The sequence below is a fragment of the Hyperolius riggenbachi genome, chromosome 9, assembly GCF_040937935.1.
Source record: "Hyperolius riggenbachi isolate aHypRig1 chromosome 9, aHypRig1.pri, whole genome shotgun sequence".
NCBI classification, from domain to species: Eukaryota; Metazoa; Chordata; class Amphibia; order Anura; family Hyperoliidae; genus Hyperolius; species Hyperolius riggenbachi.
Genome location: NC_090654.1, coordinates 262,674,489 through 262,693,493, shown reverse-complemented (window position 1 = coordinate 262,693,493; position 19,005 = coordinate 262,674,489). Strand labels below are relative to the sequence as shown.

General features: G+C 45.3%; 1 protein-coding gene across 1 annotated transcript in view; it reads right to left on the bottom strand.

Annotated features, from left to right (window-relative positions):
- RTN1 (reticulon 1) overlaps positions 1-19,005 on the bottom strand; it is a 283,915-nt gene that overhangs the window by 72,297 nt on the left and 192,613 nt on the right. The window lies entirely within an intron of this gene.

The window sequence follows — 19,005 nt, the reverse complement described above, 5'->3', positions numbered from 1 at the left end:
GCTTCCTGATGATTCCACTCACAAAAAAGATCCTAATGGACAACACTACTGTGCAGTGAATATTAATTAGCCATGTGGCTAGGAACAATAGCGGACTCATGCAGTATACATGTGCCCTGTGATTTTTCAGTGCTGTGAGTTTAGGTTGCTGCTGTTAGAAGCTGCTGTAACATGAGCCTGTAACTTCTCAGTGAAAGCAGCCTTAGGGCATGATAGGGAAATGAAGGGGATGACCCAAGGTAGTGCACTGGGGAGAAGCAGCCCCAGAATGCTTTGCAGTATCTGTTATGTGTCCTGCCGGCCTCCTTACAGAGCTTGGGAATAACAGCCTTGCTGTTCAGCACACATCACAGTAAGAGAGATTTTTAACTTCACTATTGCCTTTTTGGCTTCCTTCTAAACTGTTTAACACAGGAGAATAGAGGTTTAAATTAGCTTTTGCAGCCTGACAGTTACTCTTTAACAAAAAAATTTTGGGAAACTATTGGGGAGTCTGGGAGGTAAGATCTTAATTTAAAAAGTAAAAATAGGTCTTTTTATTTACAAAAATGTTTTTTGGATGTAAATTTAATATTTGGCCACAAGATGTCCTTGTGCACAACTTCCCTATGCGTAGTACTACAACACAAAGAGGAAGTAATGCGTGGACGTGTAAGTATCGGCTTTAAAGACATACAGACTAATAGACGGCGGCGTTCATTTAGACGGGAACTTAGATCAATGAATGAACGATTGGCGAGTGGGAGCGCGCGGCGGGGAGGGACGTAGTAGCTACATCCCTGCAAGCAGTTATGGGGAAATATAACGTAGTTACTCGTCCCGGAGGAGAGGAAGTAGTTAAACAGCAAAATATTAGAAAGCGGTCCACGGTGCCTCTGCAACAGATTAAATACATGATGAATAAGCAACATACCAGGATTCCCCTTTGCACCAAATGCAATGATCTAACTTCATATTTCCAAATACAATTGTTTGTAGTAGCCTAATTGCATATCAATGATTCATTTCCACACACTCTGGTTAAACAATTAAACCTTGTTTTCATGGTTCAGTCAGCACTTGCTCTGCATCTTTATCAGGAGTTGAAGTTTCTCTCTACAGAATGTATTCCACTTGTTCAGGGACATTCTGCACTCTGTCCAGAATACCGCACTCTGAAACCTCACTATTCATTGCTACAACGTAAAGAGGCCCTGTATAACTTCCTGTTAGTGGTGGTTGATGTAGTATGACCAACGTAGCTTACTAAACTTACTGAATCTCTTTAGAGCATGTATGTCAAACTCTGGGCCATGGGCCAAATCTGACTGGCAAAGGCATCAAATTTGGTCCACATGTAGTTTCCCCAGTTTGCATTATGTTTGGCCCACTCTAGACCACCAGGGAAGCTAAATTGGAGATGAAGCCCTAGATCACCAGGGAAGCTATATGGAGGAGGGGGCATCACTAGACACCAGGGAACTGTTTAGCAGTGCAAGGGAGAACCAGTAGACACCAGCCAACTGTATAGGGGAGGGGGAGTGGCCACTAGATATCAGGGAACTGTATAGGGAAGGAAAGGAGGACAAATAAACACCGGAAAAATGTATAGGGGAGGGAGGAGGGCCACTAGAAACCAGAGACCTTTATAAGGGAGGATGTGACCACCAAACATTGAGGTTGGCCCATGACTTGGTCCCAGTGTTCAATTTCAGCCCATTTTGTATGCAAGTTAGACACCCCTGCTCTAGAGCCATGTATGTACGGAATGAATTCACTGCTATATACATACATTTTAGCAATTACTCCAAATAGTATTTTTTTTACTGAACCTTAAAGGGGAACTGAAGAGAGAGGTATATGGAGGGTGTCATGTTTATTTCCTTTTAATCAATACCAGTTGCCTGGCAGCCCTGCTGGTCTATTTCTCTGCAGTAGTATCTGATTAAAACCAGAAACAAGCATGCAGCTAGTCTTGTCAGATCAGACTTATAAGTCTGAACCACTGAAACACCTGATCTGCTGCATGCTTGTTCAGGGGCTATGGCTAATAGTATTAGAGGCAGAGGATCAGCAGGGCTGCCAGGCAACTGGTATTGTCTAAAAGGAAATAAACATGACAGCCTCCATATACCTCTCTCTTCAGTTCCCCTTTAAGTGCATATAGGTCACGTCTATTGCTACGAAGGTCCATATACATTTAATAGCTTTGTCAATCACCCTGACTCTTCAAACTAACCACACCCCTTCATGAAAAACTCCTTCCTATAAATTTCCAGTTTCAGCACTCAGAACAGCTTCGCCAGGTGGCCATCCTCAGTACTGCAATCAAAGATCGCTGTCGCTTCTGAGCAGCTCCACCTGGTGGCTGTATAACAAATTCATTGCCAACCATCTTCTCTATGCACACAAGACCTCTTTCTGAGAGGAAAATATTTGAATATAGCAGGAGCATAAGTGCCTACATATTGGGAGAAATATTGGGACTAGAAAAAATGGAAGGAACAGAATTGCAGATTCAGTGGAATAACAAGGAATCAAGAAGACAAAATGTGAGGCCCTTAGTCAAAGGCCTTCTTTACCTGTATATACAGTGACCAGATTTTATTGGACCCAACCTGGGACCGGGGGGGGGGGGGGGGGGGGGGATAGTTATGTCAGGGCGGCGTGGCCATGAAATGATGTAGGTGGGGATAAGTGCAATGTAACGGTGTAACTCTAAGGCAGTGCCCAGAGTTTCCTCCCAAAACACAGTTAGGCAAAGTGACCCTAGAGGTAACTAGACAACATTCTCCAAACACATAAGACAGCAGTGTTTACCCCATGATGTGGTTTACAGACTACCCAGCGAGCTCATGGTGAACCAGAACTCATTGGAGTGTGTAAGGGGCTACAATGGACCAAAAAGCTCTCTTACTAAAAAGCATGGAAAACAAAAAAATTGCATTCTTAAAAAAGAAAGTATTTGCAATAATTCAGGTTGGAGTTGGCTTTGAGATTTCTCCCAGTGCATCACTGTTGAAATATGCAAATTACCTATTGTTGTATCTGGAAGCTAACCACACCTCCAGATCCGCTGGAATGCAATGATGTGTCATTTTATTAATCCATGCCATGCACTGATAAGGATCAATCAATGCGAAACAGTCTGCATGCATATTGGATTAGTGTGGCTTTGTAATATTAAAAAGCTGACACAACACTGTATTCCAGTGGATCTGGAGGTGTGTTTAGCCCACAGGGACAACAATGGGTAAACAATGGCGCAGGATGAGCTGAATTACAGCTCACCCCGTGCTGCTCAAATTACCGGTGGCATTAATTACTACAACTCAGAGGGAGAAGTAATTTGTGGTCCGGCCATCGTCGGCACCCAAATTACACTTCTGCGCTGCCATAGGTATCATAACATTATGTCTATGCACCCAGGTTAGGCGCAGCGTGGGGGAAGAGCGAACATAAAAAAGGGCCTGCCTGGTCTGAACGTCGCATAGACTTACAATTTAGAGCATTAAAATGCCTCCGCCGCATCGTACTGCATCACCCCAGTGTGAACTTTGCCTAAATCTGGAGTTGTGCATGTATGATGGATAGCTCGGGAATTTAGCTACGGGTCTCTCAGAACCCTGCGCTCCATTTACTGTACTTAGCGTAGTATTGGATACAGAGGCGCCAAAAGGATAAAAGTATCTAAAACGTTTAAAACATGAGATGGCCGTGGTGGACTTACCTCCTCCAAGCAGACACAAACATTGCCAATGTGTTTGTCAAAGTTTATTTACATACTCCGGGGAACAATGCAACGCAATGTCCCCCAGAGTCCCCCAGATTATGTAAATAAACTTGTTGTATTTGACAAACACATTGGCAATTTTTGTTTCTGCTTGGAGGAGGAAAGTCCACTATGGCCTCCGTATGGTTTAAACTTTTTAGATACTTTTATACTTTTGGCGCCTCTGTATCCATAATACGCTATATCATGACCACCCCCTCGGAGGGGTGTTACCCCCTTTTTCCCCTCATCTACGGAGAGCAACTTCTTAATCCTGAGTGGGGTCAGGTCTAATCTCCCCACCTGCCTATACAGTGGTTGCCTTTGAGGTAACCCTGCTTTGTGAGTATAGCTTATTACTCTACCACACTTCATTTCTAATACCAGTACATACTACACTATATTAGGCTCCTGGTGTCCCTACTCTGTGTTCTAATTACTGTAGTTACTCCAATGTATTCTGGAGCTCTGAATACAAAGACAAGCCAGCTACGGCTTTCTGCCATTTACCATTAAAGGAAATCTCCAGGATGCATTATCTCTTTCGTTAGTTCTGGTATTACAACTCCTTCTCTGGAGCGTGATTCGATTGCATGAGTTTATTCACTTTATTTTTTATTTTTTACACAGTTTAAAGTACTCCTGTACTTAAAGTTTTAGACCTGTTAAAAAAAAAAAAAAAGCACCATTGCACAATTCACCTACTCCTGGATCCAATCGCTGCCTTTTGCGTCTTGTCAGCTCTCCTGTTCTTCCGCCGTCTTCCCCGTATCTGCCGGCATTCACCGTGCTGACCCGGAAGTAGCCTGAAAGTTCTTCCGGGTCAGCGTCATTACAGTAAAGATGCCGGCAGATTCAGGGAACAGGTGAGTTGTGCGGTGGTGCTTTTTTCCCTCAGGTCTTTAAAGCAGGACGGCACAAGGGAGCGTGATCGGGGAGGATAATTGCCATATCCTCACCATCCATATCCGTCGTTCTAGTCTAGTCAATGTTTTCAGCTGACTAGAACGGGGACCCCTGGGGGCACAGAACTTAGAGAGTGCTGGACATATGTCGCAGCACCACGGAGCTCCGCCGCGTCACTCGGCATGGAACGATCACGAGAGCGTTCCCTGCTAATCTCCGCCCCCAGGACTTGACGCCAACTGGCATTAGGCAGTCCTGGGGGAGCCATCTTTGGCCACCGATTGTCGTTAGGCGGTCGTAGAGTGGTTAAAGGGAACCCAAGGTGAGAGTCAAGTGGAGGCTGCCATGTTTATTTCCTTTTTAACAATACCAGTTGCCTGGCATCTTGCTAATCTTTCTAGCATCAGTAGTGTCTGAATCACACGCCTGAAACGAGCATGCTGCTAATCTAGTCAGACTTAAGTCAGAGCAACTTATTCAGGGTCTGTGACTAAAAGTATTAGCCACGGCCGAGGCTTGCGGTAACTCTGATACGATGATCAAAAATGTCGGATGCAAAATGTGGAGTCTCTACTCACATAGGCTTGATTTCTCTGTAACCTTCTTCCTTGGTTTAAATATAACCTGAATTGAAGGGGATATGCAGGGTGCCATCTTTATTTCCTTTTCATGAATGCCAGTTTCCTGGCAGTCATGCTAATCTGTTTGCCATCCGTAGTGTCTGAATTACAAGCATGTGGCTGAATCTTGTTGGAGCACCAGGCAGAGGATCAGCAGGGCAGCCAGGCAATTTCATTGTTTACAAGGAAATACATATGCCTCCATTTCCCCCTCACTTCAAGGACCCTTCAGGGCTTATTCACACTATGGGCTTGATTCACTAAACCGTGATCACAGTCGCGCTAGTGTTTTTGCGTGCAATTTTGCATGCGTTTTCGCTCGCAATTGCACATTTCTGCACGCGAAAATTCACAATTGCGTGTGAAAATTCCCGATTGCGCACGAAAATGCGCGCAAAATGCAAAATTGCATGCAAAAAACCCTAGCGCGGCCGTGACATGAGTTATCACAGTTTTGGGTCGAGGGCTGGGTCATTGTACTTCAGACTGCAGGGGGGCCGGAGTATACATAAGATGATGTAGAAGTCTTTGTGGGTCAGACAGTGAAGCATACCCAGGTGACAACCTGCAATGGACAGCAGTGTCGCCTGATGTGGAATTTGATTGGAAACCAGCAAATGACTGCTTTCTGGCTTCCATGTGGATGGGTGGTGCCAGCACTGCTATTCTATATGCGGACCACCAATATTTAAAGATGTAGCTGACCGCATCTATAAGTGATACAGTTTGTGTGTGTGGGGGCCGGTAAAAAAGCCTCAGGGGGCCACATTCGGCCTGCGGGCCTTAGTTTGAGGACCACTGGTTTAGTGAATCAAGCCCTCTGTGAGTTGAAGTGAGTTTTGACGCACTGCACATAGTGTGTGCTTTACATGGTAACATTAAAGTCCATAGACTTCCATTTTAGCATTCACACTACAACAGAGTTGCTGTGCAGTGCATTTCAACTCATCGGGAGAGAATACAAGTCATGGAAATGCATAAAAGTGCATGTTATGTGAGTTTCAGCTAATGGATTATGCAAATACAAACAGGCCAAGGGTCAGAACAGGCGGCAGGCTAGCGGTGGTCAAAACCAGGCAGGATAGGCAATGGGTAAATCAGATCAGAGCGTAGTCACAACAAGCTGGCTCAGGAACAAGAGATGGGATATAAATACAAGTTCTAGCAAAACTAGCACCAAGCTGCCTAGAAGTACCAGGACTGAGTGGCTGCCAGCAGCTTCCCTTTCTACAAAATTAAAAATGTGCGGCAAAAGTTTTTGAATGTGCGCTATTGGGTTTGCGCAATCACACAAACACATGCACCGTTGCGCAACTTCATAGGAGTGTTAAAGCCCGCATTTCCTGTATAATGCCAGGGATGCAATTCGCTGGCGTGTGCGGAACGTCGAGGACAGTTAAAGAGAACCTGAGCTAAAAATAAAAAGTCAAAATAACCATACACAGGTCATATACTTACATTCTGTGTAGTCTACTCCTCAATCTCTTTCTCCTCTCCTGCGTCCCATTTGTCCACTGTGAGCAATGAAATTCTCCGTCCTCCATTTTAAAAATGGCCTCTATTCCATAACCACTTCCTGGTCAGCACACTGTTAATGTGTAATATCGCCCACTTGAGCCATAGGGAAACATGGACATTACCTTGCACATTCAGTTGTAACTGACAGCTGCTGATATATAACTGACAGCAACTGGTGTATTTCAGTTCTGACAAAATATTGTCAGAACTGGAAGGGATCACTAAGCAGAAAATGATGAGCTTCTGAGAGGAACTGACTGTGAGGTTAGTATGTGATATTCATTTGTAGGTACATCATGTGTTTATTTTAAATAATTTTACTCGCTTCAGGTTCCCTTTAATGTGACAGGGTCGTTCATAAGACGTGTGTTCGTAAGGCGGTGACTCCCTGTTTAGTGCTTCCTGTCTCCTCTTCATAGGAAGAAAAAAAAACACTCTGGTGGCATAAACCATGTGATAAAATGCGCTGGAAATGTGAGCGGTCAGCGGCAGCACTTATGTCAGCCATGCGAATAAGCCCTGAGATAATGAGGTCATTGTCTTTAAATTCAGCTTAGACCAGGCTATGGTGACAGAATAGTGGGGGAAAGCAGTGCATCATCTAGGCAGTGACTTGTATGTGCTTCCAGCAAACACATTACACATCAGCAGCATCTCTATAAACAAATATGACACCATCCTGTAAGTTTATTAGTCAGGAAGCTCAGAAGAAAAGAAAGGCCCATCTCATTAAGAAGTGCATTCTGGAATGAGTAATGTAAGCTGTCGTTTATAAGACTTCTGTCACATACTGGGAAGTATGACCTGTCAGAACACTGGATAATTGTGTACAGGTGTAGAAATGCAGTAAACTGCTATGGAAGACAAACATAAACAAACCCAGGGAGCCGGACCTGATGCTTTATCTTCCAACGTGAGGAAAAAGACAACAAATATGCAAAGGTGGAACTAACAGTATTAGGGCCCATTCCACTAGGGTGAATTTGCATGCGAATTCACATAGCTATGTATTTCAATTGGCCTGTTTCCAGGCAAAAATTGTGCGCAGAAGTCAATAGTGATGAATTACGATGGGAAATTAAAATAAAAAGTATACGTAGGCATTTAAATTTGCATGAAAAAACACCTGCAATTGCACACTAATTTGCATGCAAATCTGCAGGCTTTTTTTTCTGTGCGGGTTTGCCTAGGAATAGTGGCAACGTAGCCTTAGGTAACCACTACTGTAGGCATCAGGGGATGATTTTTTCCTTGCCTCCTTTCTACTGTGTGTGTGCAGTAACACTCTGTCCAGTCATTCTCTTAAAGCGGAATATAACCCTGCATTTCAACTTTGCTCTAAAACATTATTTACAGTATATTATATGCAACCAGCATTTTTTTTTTTACTAGACCAGCATTGGAAGGGTTACACAGGGCTTTAAAGTTCCTGGAGATTTCTGCAGACGCATCCGAAGCTGAAATAGATACATTTTGTTTACATAAATGTATCTAAGGCCCAGTGCACACCAAAACTGCTAGCAGATCGTCAAAACGCTAGCGGTTTTGGGAGCAGAGAGCAGATATTTGGCCGGGTGCACACCAAGCGGATTTTGTATGCGATCCACTAGCCGCATCAGCCAGTGAAAACGCTTGGCTATTGTATTTCAATGTGTGGTGCACACCGGCGGTTTGAGGTTTTTTAGCAAACCGCAAACGCGCAGCAGGAGGCGCGTTTGCGGCTTGGCAAAAACCTCAAACCGCCGGTGTGCACCAGCCCATTGCAATACATTAGCCAAGCATTTTTCCAGGCGGATGCGGCCGGCGGATCGCTCCAAAAACCGCTCGGTGTGCACTGGGCCTAAGTGTTGAATGTGACTCACTCTCTCTCACTGAGAAGGAGCTTGGAGGACAGCCAAAAAGTGTGTAACATTTATCAATAGATACATTCAACTAAATAGAATGTAACAATCTGAACTTCTGCATATCTCTCCACGGAAATTTAAACCTCTGTGTTTAACCCTTCCAATGCTGGACTAGTAAAAAAAAAAATGCTTTTTGCATATAATATGCTGTAAATAATATTTTAGAGCAAAGTTGAAATGCAGGGTTATATTCCGCTTTAAGCTGGTTATACATGTAGCGATATTGCTGCCCGATCAATCATCCGATTCCATTTGATTGAATTAGATAAGAATTGGATGAAATCTGGGCCGAAATCAGTCAAATGTATCAATTAAGCAAGCTGAAAGATCACATGGTCATAGCCGGCCTTTGACCTGAGCGACCGAAGCGGTCGCTTAGGGCGCTGGCTTCCAAGGGGGCACCTATAGCTGGTTACCTATACTGAGGGCACCTACAACTGATTTTCTATACTGGGGGCACCTATAGCTGGCTACCTATACTGGAGGCACCTATGTCTGGCTACCTATGGGGGGGGGGGGGGGGGGATGGAAACATTCAACTGACTTCCTATACTGGGGTCACCTATGCTTGGCAACCTACAGTAAGGCCTGGTGCACACCAAAAACCGCTAGCAGATCCGCAAAATGCTAGCAGATTTTGAAACGCTATTTCTTATTTTTCTGTAGCGTTTCAGCTAGCATTTTGCGGTTTTGTGAAGCGTTTTTGGTGTAGTAGATTTCATATATTGTTACAGTAAAGCTGTTACTGAACAGCTACTGTAACAAAAAACGCCCGCAAAACCGCTCTGAAGTGCCGTTTTTCAGAGTGGTTTGCGTTTTTCCTATAGTTAACATTGAGGCAGAAACGCTTCCGCAATCCAAAATCTGCAGCAGCCCGGGAGTATGCGTTTCTGCAAAACGCCTCCCGCTCTGGTGTGCACCAGCCCATTGAAATACATTACCCTAGCGGATCCGCACCCGCAAGCGGATTGCAAACTGCAGCCGAACCACTCTGGTGTGCACTAGGCCTATGTGCCTGTGATCAATGATCACGGGGCATCAATGAGATGCCTTTGGTGATTGCCAAAAGTGAAAGTAAAACATACACGCATTACTTCCTCCTGTGTACACAGTTTACACAGGAGGAATAAACTGGTGCGGACATCTAGTGGCTAAATGGTAAATTACACCCTAACACATTAAATTCAATAAAATACATGCATCTCCCATTCAAATTAACCCCTTACCTCCTCACTCTTCCAGTTACCAAAATAAAACATTTGCATATAAAAAAAAATGATGTAAAAAAAAATACATAAATAGTTATCTTAGGGACTCAACTTTTTAAATATGTATGTCATGAGGGTATATAACTACTGTGATTTTGGCAAGTAAGGGCTTGTAATTAGTGATGCAAAAACTAAAAAAAAATACACCTTTAATTCCAAATAAAATATTGTCGCCACACATTGTACTAGGGACATAACTAAAACGTTGTAATAACAGGGACAAATGGGCAAATAAAATGTGTAGCACATTTTATTTTAAAACCATAATTGCCGAAGACTGAGAAATAATGAATTTTTCAATTTCTTTTCTTATCACTCCTATTAAAATACATCTAGAATAAAATAATTCTTAGCAAAACATATCACCCAAAGATAGCCTAACTGGGGGCAAAACAACACAAACACGATACATATCATTTTGTTGTAATAAGTAATGATAAAGTTATTGGCAAATGAAAATGAAATGTGAAAATTGCTCTGGTCCATAAGGGGAAAAACGCCTTAATGGTTAGAACTAGTTAATAACTATATAGGTATCCCCTGTCTTCTCTTCCCAACACATTTCAAGGCAACAGCACCAGGAATTCTCCAGCTTCTCCTCCCCTTCCCTATAGGACAGTAGACGCAGCTTAGCTGAGCTGAACATGAAGGTCTCTCTTGGGCACACTGTCAAAAGACAAGAGATCCCTCAGCAACATGAAGCCAGCAGATACGCAACACCTCCAACATAATCAGAGATTTGGCAGATTTTATGTGCAATGTGTGGCACAAACTAATCTCTATTTTATGCTTCTGACACACAAGGTCACCTGAAGCACTCATGACTGATTATTTTGTGTCCTTACTCGACTCTCCATTCCCCCTCCCTTCTCTTCTTTGCACATTTTCTTTTGATCAAGCCTAGAGAAGAGCAGGCTGGATTCCATGTGAGGAACAGTTTGCTGCTGTGCTGTGTGTGACCTCTTGTGGTTGTCAGGATGCTTTTAAGATACTTCTCGACAAACCCCACAGGCAGACTTGGAGACCACCTACCGCCGTGTTCTGCAGAGCACAAGCAGTTTAGGAACCTGGTGATTAGAAGCTCTCTGTAAGTGTGGCAGTAAGAGAGAGCCTCAGCCCTTGCTGAGAGACTGAGGACCAGTGTCCTGGAAGTCAAACAATGACACTGCAGGCATCTGCGGGAAATCTCCAAGCGTCCCCAGTGGGAATACTAAGTGACCCAGCAAACCTGGAGGTGATTTTTAAACACCTGATATTATGTGGTAAAAGACTGCAATTCTCACCAAGGTCATATTGGAATGTAGTAGGATGCAGAAAGCTAAGTGAATCAGCAGTTTATAAAATTGTATAGTGCTTTTCTTCTGTGCGGTAGAAGTTTGGTAATCTACCAGCTTCAATAGACAAAAACTAAGTGCAGTGAGGACATTACAATAGTAAGAGGCATCCGACATCCCTTTAGATCAGGGGTCCCCAAACATTTTCGGTCAAGGGCCGGGTCAACATATTTCAGACTGCTGGGGGGCCGGAGTACACATAAAATGATGTAGAAGTCTTTGCGGGTCAGACAGTGAAGCATACCCAGGTGACAACCTGCAGTCCAATTGGACAGCAGTGTCACCTGATGGGGAATTTGATTGGAAACCAGCGAATTACTGCGTTCTGGCTTCCATGTGGATGGATGGTGCCAGCACTGCTATTCTATATGCGGACCAACAATATTCAAAGAGGTAGCTAACAGCTTCTATAAGTAATACATTTTATGTGTGGGGGGCCGGTAAAAAAGCCTCAGGGGTCCGCATTCGGGCCTTAGTTTGAGGACCACTGCTTTAGATTTTACTTGTTTTGCTATACTGTTTGTTATACTGACTCTGCTCGCTCTGAATCTGTCTATTAGTCTTTCTTAACATTTTATTTATTTGCCACAGTTTAGATGAACTTCCAGGAGACTTTACACATGCCCTGCCTAGGTGATTTCTCCACTAGCTAGTCTGCATCTTCAAACAGAAACCTAAAAGTTTAAACCGCCAAAGTGAGGCAGGGGAAACCTCTTGTTTCTATATCTTTCTACTCGCTGCCTGGGGGTAGAAAAGCTAGACCCGTCAAAGAAGGCTGCGGGTCCTATCAAAATGCATCATTCCGACTTGCAGGAGACACGGGCTGTTACTACTGGCTCCTGCTCTTGTCAGTCATAGCTTATCCCTCTCTGCTTGCATGAGTCATGCTGGCTTCCCACAGTATCGCACAGTCTCCGCTCTCATTTCAGGCTTTTACCGCATGATCTAGTCTTTATGAATTGGCATTTCCTGACATTTGTTGAGGTAATTACCGCACAAGTCGGTAATTTACCTCACTGCTCGGTAACTTCAGTTTTTCATGCGGTAACAACCTTTATGAATTGACATTTTCCTAAGTGCTCCATAAAGTCAGCTGTTTTCAGCATTACCGCATGCCGCATGCCATTGGCTTTTGGCATTAAGGGGATAGGCTGAAGTGGTTAAAGGACATCTGTAGTGAAAAATTTTAAATCCATGCATATAAATGTACATTTCTCCCAGAGTATAATGCACCCTAAATGATTTCTTTCCTATGTAGCAGTCACTTACAGTAGGTAGTGAAAATCTGATAGATCTGCCAGGGTTTGAACTAGTCTATTTCCTCATGGGAAATTCTTACTTATTTTTTCATTTACAAACGCACTCACTGAGATGCCGTTGCACTGCCCAACTGCCAAAGTAGTGTGCAAACAGTTAGGAAAGCCGGACATCATCTTTATATAGATCCTTTCAAGGGAGTGATTTTGTAAAGAATAAAGTTAATACTGACAATCCCCCATGAGGAGATGGGAGTAGTCAGATCTGTCATCTTTTTACTACCAACTAAAACTGACAGCGACATAGGAGAAAAGTAATTTAGAGTCTTTTCCTCTGTGTAACGATTGGTGTCAGCACACAGAGAGAATCTGATTATTGGTGATCTGCAGAATCACCAAGAATACAGATGTATACCTGATTATTGATGATCTGCAGAATCACCAATAATACAGATATGACTAACCTCTGGACACCTATATAGTGTGAGTGTCTGGTGCAACAGTAATGACTTTGAGTGGGACCACCCGAGGAGTAGGCGGTCCTTGGCAGTATGAGGAATACCTCCCTCTGGGAAGTATGAAGACCTTCCAGCAGCCTGAGACTTCCAAGGGGATGGAGCCCCAGGCTGAATAGCAGGAAGGCTAATCTCCCTAGAGAGAGATAGCTCGCAAGGTCGGGCAGGCTAGGTCGGCAACACACGGGCAGAGAAAGTACAGAGACAGTAGACTGATTCAGTAGCCGGGGACAGGCAGGGTTTGGCAACAGGAAGGCAGATATGCTGAGGTACCGAATCAGAAAGCAAGAGCGAGGTCAACAGAGCAAATGGTCATAACAGGTAACAAATAGATTCCTAGTCTGGGGTGTGAGGTCCGTGGTCTCAACACCCAGGAACTGGTCTATAGTATAATACAGTAATAACACAGCAATCCTAAGATGGGGTGTGAGGTCCGTGGTCTCAACACCCTGGAACTGGTCTAAAGTATAACACAGTAATGACACAGTAATCCTAAGCTGGGGTGTGAGGTCCGTGGTCTCGACACCCTGGAACTGGTCTAAAGTATAACACAGTAATGACACAGTAATCCTAAGCTGGGGTGTGAGGTCTGTGGTCTCGACACCCTGGAACTGGTCTAAAGTATAACACAGTAAATAACACAGTAGTAATCTGGCTCAGTGTGAATCCCCAGGTCCACAGTATTGACACAGAATGCCTAAGCTGGGGTGTGAGGTCCGTGGTCTCAACACCCTGGAACTGGTCTATAGTATAATACAGTAATAACACAGCAATCCTAAGATGGGGTGTGAGGTCCGTGGTCTCAACACCCTGGAACTGGTCTAAAGTATAACACAGTAATGACACAGTAATCCTAAGCTGGGGTGTGAGGTCCGTGGTCTCGACACCCTGGAACTGGTCTAAAGTATAACACAGTAATGACACAGTAATCCTAAGCTGGGGTGTGAGGTCTGTGGTCTCGACACCCTGGAACTGGTCTAAAGTATAACACAGTAAATAACAGTAGTAATCTGGCTCAGTGTGAATCCCCAGGTCCTCCTGGTTCTAACACACTGTGGGATCTGACTATGGTCTGAGTGCTTTCACGTAAGTGTTCGCAACGGCAGACAACTTGAGACTGACCAGCAATGACTATATATAGAGCGGCGCTCCCTGGTGCCACCCAGCGCTGATCAACCAATAGCCGCCCGCTCTGAGATCAGCTGACCAACCTGGTCAGCTGATCCCTCTCCGTTTGTCATAAAGGTTCTGCCTCTCAGCGCGAGCACGCGTATTCCTCAATCTGTGTGCACTAGAAGGCCGAGCCACATCAGACGCACGCCGCCACGTGTAAACCGCTGAGCTGAATGCGGAACCAGCCGCCTCCCTGCCAGTCCGCTCGGCGGCTTTTCCGCAATCTATTACACTCTGGGAGAAATTTACATTTCATGTACCGTATGCATTTAAAATTGTAACATTTTTTGTGATAGTGGTCCTTTAAGAAACCGTGAATTAAAGGGGAACTGAAGTAAGAGCTATACAGAGGCTGCCATATTTATTTCCTTTTAATCAATACCAGTTGCCTGGCAGCCCTGCAGGCATGGGCGTCCGCACATACGGCAAAACCGGGCATCTGCCCGAGCGTGGCCGCCCGCTGACCCCCCCGGCCGCGTGCCCATGCAGCCAGAACGAGGGGAGCAGCGCAGAGAAGAGAGAGAGCTATGGGCACAGTGGGGAAGGGCGGACGTCTCCCCCCCCCCTTCCCTCACCTTAGGGGGCTCTCTCTCCCTCGCTGTCCCCTCCGGAATGAAGTGTGCAGCGGCTGGGCAGCGGGCGGAACTTACCTCGTCTCGCTCCTGCGCCGGAAGTTCTGGTGCCGCACTCTGGTCTGGATCAGACCAGAGTAGCGGCTAATCCATCCGGCGCGTGCGACGAGAGGAGGTAAGTTCCGCCCGCTGCCAGCTGCTGCACACTTCATTCCGGACTCCAGAGGGGAGAGCGAGAGAGGGAGGGAGCCCCCTAAGGTGAGTGCCCATAGCTCTCCCTCTTCTCTGCGCTGCTCCCCTCCTGCTGGGGCACACATGGCCACTTTTTCTGGGGACATATACCCCTGCCTACATATACTGGGACATATCCCCCTGGCTACATATACTGGGACATATACCCCCTGCCTACATATACTGGGACATATACCCCTGCCTACATATATTGGGACATATACCCCTGCCTACATATACTGGGACATATCCCCCTGGCTACTTTTTCTGGGGACATATACCCCTGCCTACATATACTGGGACATATCCCCCTGGCTACATATACTGGGACATATACCCCCTGCCTATATATACTGGGACATATACCCCCTGCCTACATATACTGGGACATATACCCCTGGCTACATATACTGGGACATATCCCCCTGGCTACATATACTGGGACATATCCCCCTGGCTACATATACTGGGACATATACCCCTGCCTACATATACTGGGACATATACCCCTGCCTACATATACTGGGGACATATACCCCTGCCTACATATACTGGGCACATATACCCCTGCCTACATATACTGGGCACATATACCCCTGCCTACATATACTGGGCACATATACCCCTGACTACATATACTGGGCACATATACCCCTGGCTACCTGTTCTGGGGACATCTCTACCCCTGGCTACCAGTTCTGGGGACATCTATACCACTGGCCACCTATTTTGGGGACACCTATAGACCTGGGGCTACCTATTTTTGGGGAACCACTGCTGTCAGATTGAGTGTATTTTGGGGAACTGCTGCCAGGTGAGAGGTGTCTACCATATTAAGGGGGCATTCTGCCTATTTATGTGAAAAGCTGTCTATTTATGTGCCTCATGACTGCTGAATTTGTCTTGTTGCGGGCCTCATGGTTACTGACTTTGTCTTGTTGGGGGCCTCATGATTTGTTGGGAGCCTCAGGATTGCTGAATTTGTCTTGTTGGGGGCCTCATGATTGCTGAATTTGTCTTGTTGGGGGCCTCAGGATTGCTGAATTTGTCTTGTTGGGGGCCTCATGATTGCTGAGTTGGTCATGTTGGGGGCCTCATGATTGCTGAATTTGTCTTGATGGGGGGGGGGGGGGGGGGCCTCATGATTGCTGAATTTGTCTTGTTGGGGGTCACATGATTGCTAACTGCGAGACTATGGAAAAAGCTGAATCATCATCATATGAGACAATAGCATTACACCTACTTTTTCCGCTTTTTAAAACAGAAAATGAAACTGGGAGGTTCTAAAAAAAACGAATAATTTTTTCAGGAGTACGATGGATGAAATTGTTTATCTTCACAGTTTATTTTCAACGTAATTTTCCATAATGTTCATGTATGAGTTAAAACGTTTGTATTTAGTTTAAATTGCTGTTGGCACTTTGTGATAGTAAAGTGACTTTGCAGTTTGGACACTCGACCTCCAAAAGGTTCGCCACCACTGTCCTAATCTAATGTCCCACCATTGCTTAGTTCATGTAAACTTGTCTCCACCCACGACCACACCCACATTCTGGTTCATGACCATGCCCATTTTTCGGCGCGGCGCGCGTAGCTCCATTTTTTGGCGCGCGTACACCAACCCAGATTTGCGGCGCTGAGCGCCGCCCCGCTTTTTGCTCCCCACTTTTTGCCCCCCCCGGAAAATTTTCTGCGGACGCCCATGCCTGCAGGGACTATTTCTCTGCAGTAGTATCTGAATAACACCAGAAACAAGCATGCAGCTAGTCTTGTCAGATCTGACTTTAAAGTCTGAAACGCCTGATCTGCTGTATGCTTGTTCAGGGTCTATGGCTAATAGTATTAGAGGCATAGGATCAGCAGGGCTGCTAAGCAACTGGTATTAAAAAGAAATAAACATGGCAGCCTCCATATACCTCTCTCTTCAGTTCCCCTTTAATAGGCAGACTATCAGCACAAAAGCAGCCACCATTTTGTAAGGATGATATTATATACACCCCGGCATGTGTTGACTGCAGAGTATCCATATTAACAAGCGATTCCTCATCTGCTGTGAGCTGCAGTTTCCTCCCCGGGGAGTCAATGGAAGTCATAAAGAATCCTGATACATTGCATCAGCCATTCTCCATTAGCTGTGAGAGCTGCTGGATCAGGACACATATTATCTGTATTCTGTATCGATCTGACATCTTTCTACCAAGATCGAAAACCAACTAACTTCTTTGTGTCTTTGAAGGAAAAGCTTATAGGGCAATAAATTTAAACCTGAAAGTGGCCCTTGCCTCATTCTCACACTGTCCGCCACGGAATTCCTTCTGAGATGTAATCACTGCTCTTATGGCGGGATTGTATGTTCTCAGGTTATGGCTTTTTCCTGCACAAGAGTAGTAATGAAGAGAGCAGTACATGCGTATGTGCAGGGGCGTAACAAGGGATGCAGCTGCAGGGGGGCCTGTGAGGGGAGAAGTTTATTTTGCCTGTCCCGAGAGACTGACAACTAAGGGCATGGAGAGAAAAAGCTTTCTGCTCTCTGCACAATTGTTCTAAAGAATGTATCTGCTCAGCCACTGATAAGGAATCATACAAAGTTTTGCAGACAAAGATTTGTAGACAGTCCCTATTCAATGTTCAGCAGCGCTGCTGTACCCCCAGGCTTTCTGCCCCTCCTCAAGTGCTGTGTAGTGTAGCGATGTTGGAGGAGTCTGCAGAGCCAGAATGAGTGTAATAAGTTGAGGCTGGGAGCACACTTGTCTGTGGGTTTCTCTGTATGCATTTTCTGCACACCATGTGTGTCTGTATGTGTGAAAGCATGCACATTTATCACAGAAGCTAATGTAATGGATAGAGAAAACTCCTGCAGTGCTTCACTGCTGTCTGTTTTTATCTGCATGAGGAAAACACATTCAAGTGTGCACTAGCCAATTGAATAACATTTACCTATGCAGAAAGCGAGGGGGGGAGGGGGCCCCATCCAAAGTTTTGCAGGGGGGCCCAGGGATTTCTAGTTACCCCCTGCGTATGTGACCTCCATGGCATGGTCACCTGTTACCTCTTCCAAGTCCTCCTGGCACACCCATTCAGTCATCACAATTTGTGGAAAGGCATATGAAATGTAGCCATGGTGCTGTGTCAATACGTAAATAATTTTAAAAGATAACTATTACATACAGGATACACACATACAGTGACTTGGAAAAGTATTCAACCCCCCCTCCCCCCCATCTCCCCAGATTTGGACCTAGTTTGTTACATTCCAACTTGAAATGTTAATGTTACTCAACCACTTCTCCACTAAGAGGTTTTCCCCCTTATGGACCAGAGAGGTTTTCACCTGTCAGCGCTCCTCCCTTTCATTCGCCAGTAACTTTATCACTACTTATCACACCTAAATGATCTATATCTTGTTTTTAGTTTGGGGGGGGGGGGGGGGTGTTATATTTGTTTCCAGTAATTACTTTACTTTCTATGCATTTTAAAGGGAAAAACAAGATAAAAATGATATACATATTAACCTCCTTGCCGGTCCAATTCCCGCCGGCAAGGAGGCAGCGCAGCACTTTTTTTAAAAAATTTTTCAAATCATGTAGCGAGCCCACGGCTCGCTACATGATAGCCGTTGAGCGGCGGCATCCCCCCACCCACTCCGATCCCCTCCGGCGATCAGAGTAAGCAGGAAATTCTGTTCAGAACGGGATTTCCTGCAGGGCTTCCCCGGTCGCCATGGCGACGGGGCGGGATGACGTCACCGACGTCATGGACGTTAGAGGGAATTTCGATCCACCCCCAAGCGCTGCCTGGCACTGATTGCCCAGGCTGATCAGGGGTCTGGGGGGGGGGGGGGGGGCGACTCGGCGCGGCGGGTAGCGGCGAATCGGCGGCGATTGCGTACCACACGCAGCTAGCAAAGTGCTAGCTGCGTGTAGGAACAAGTTATGCAAATCGGCCCAGCGGGGCCTG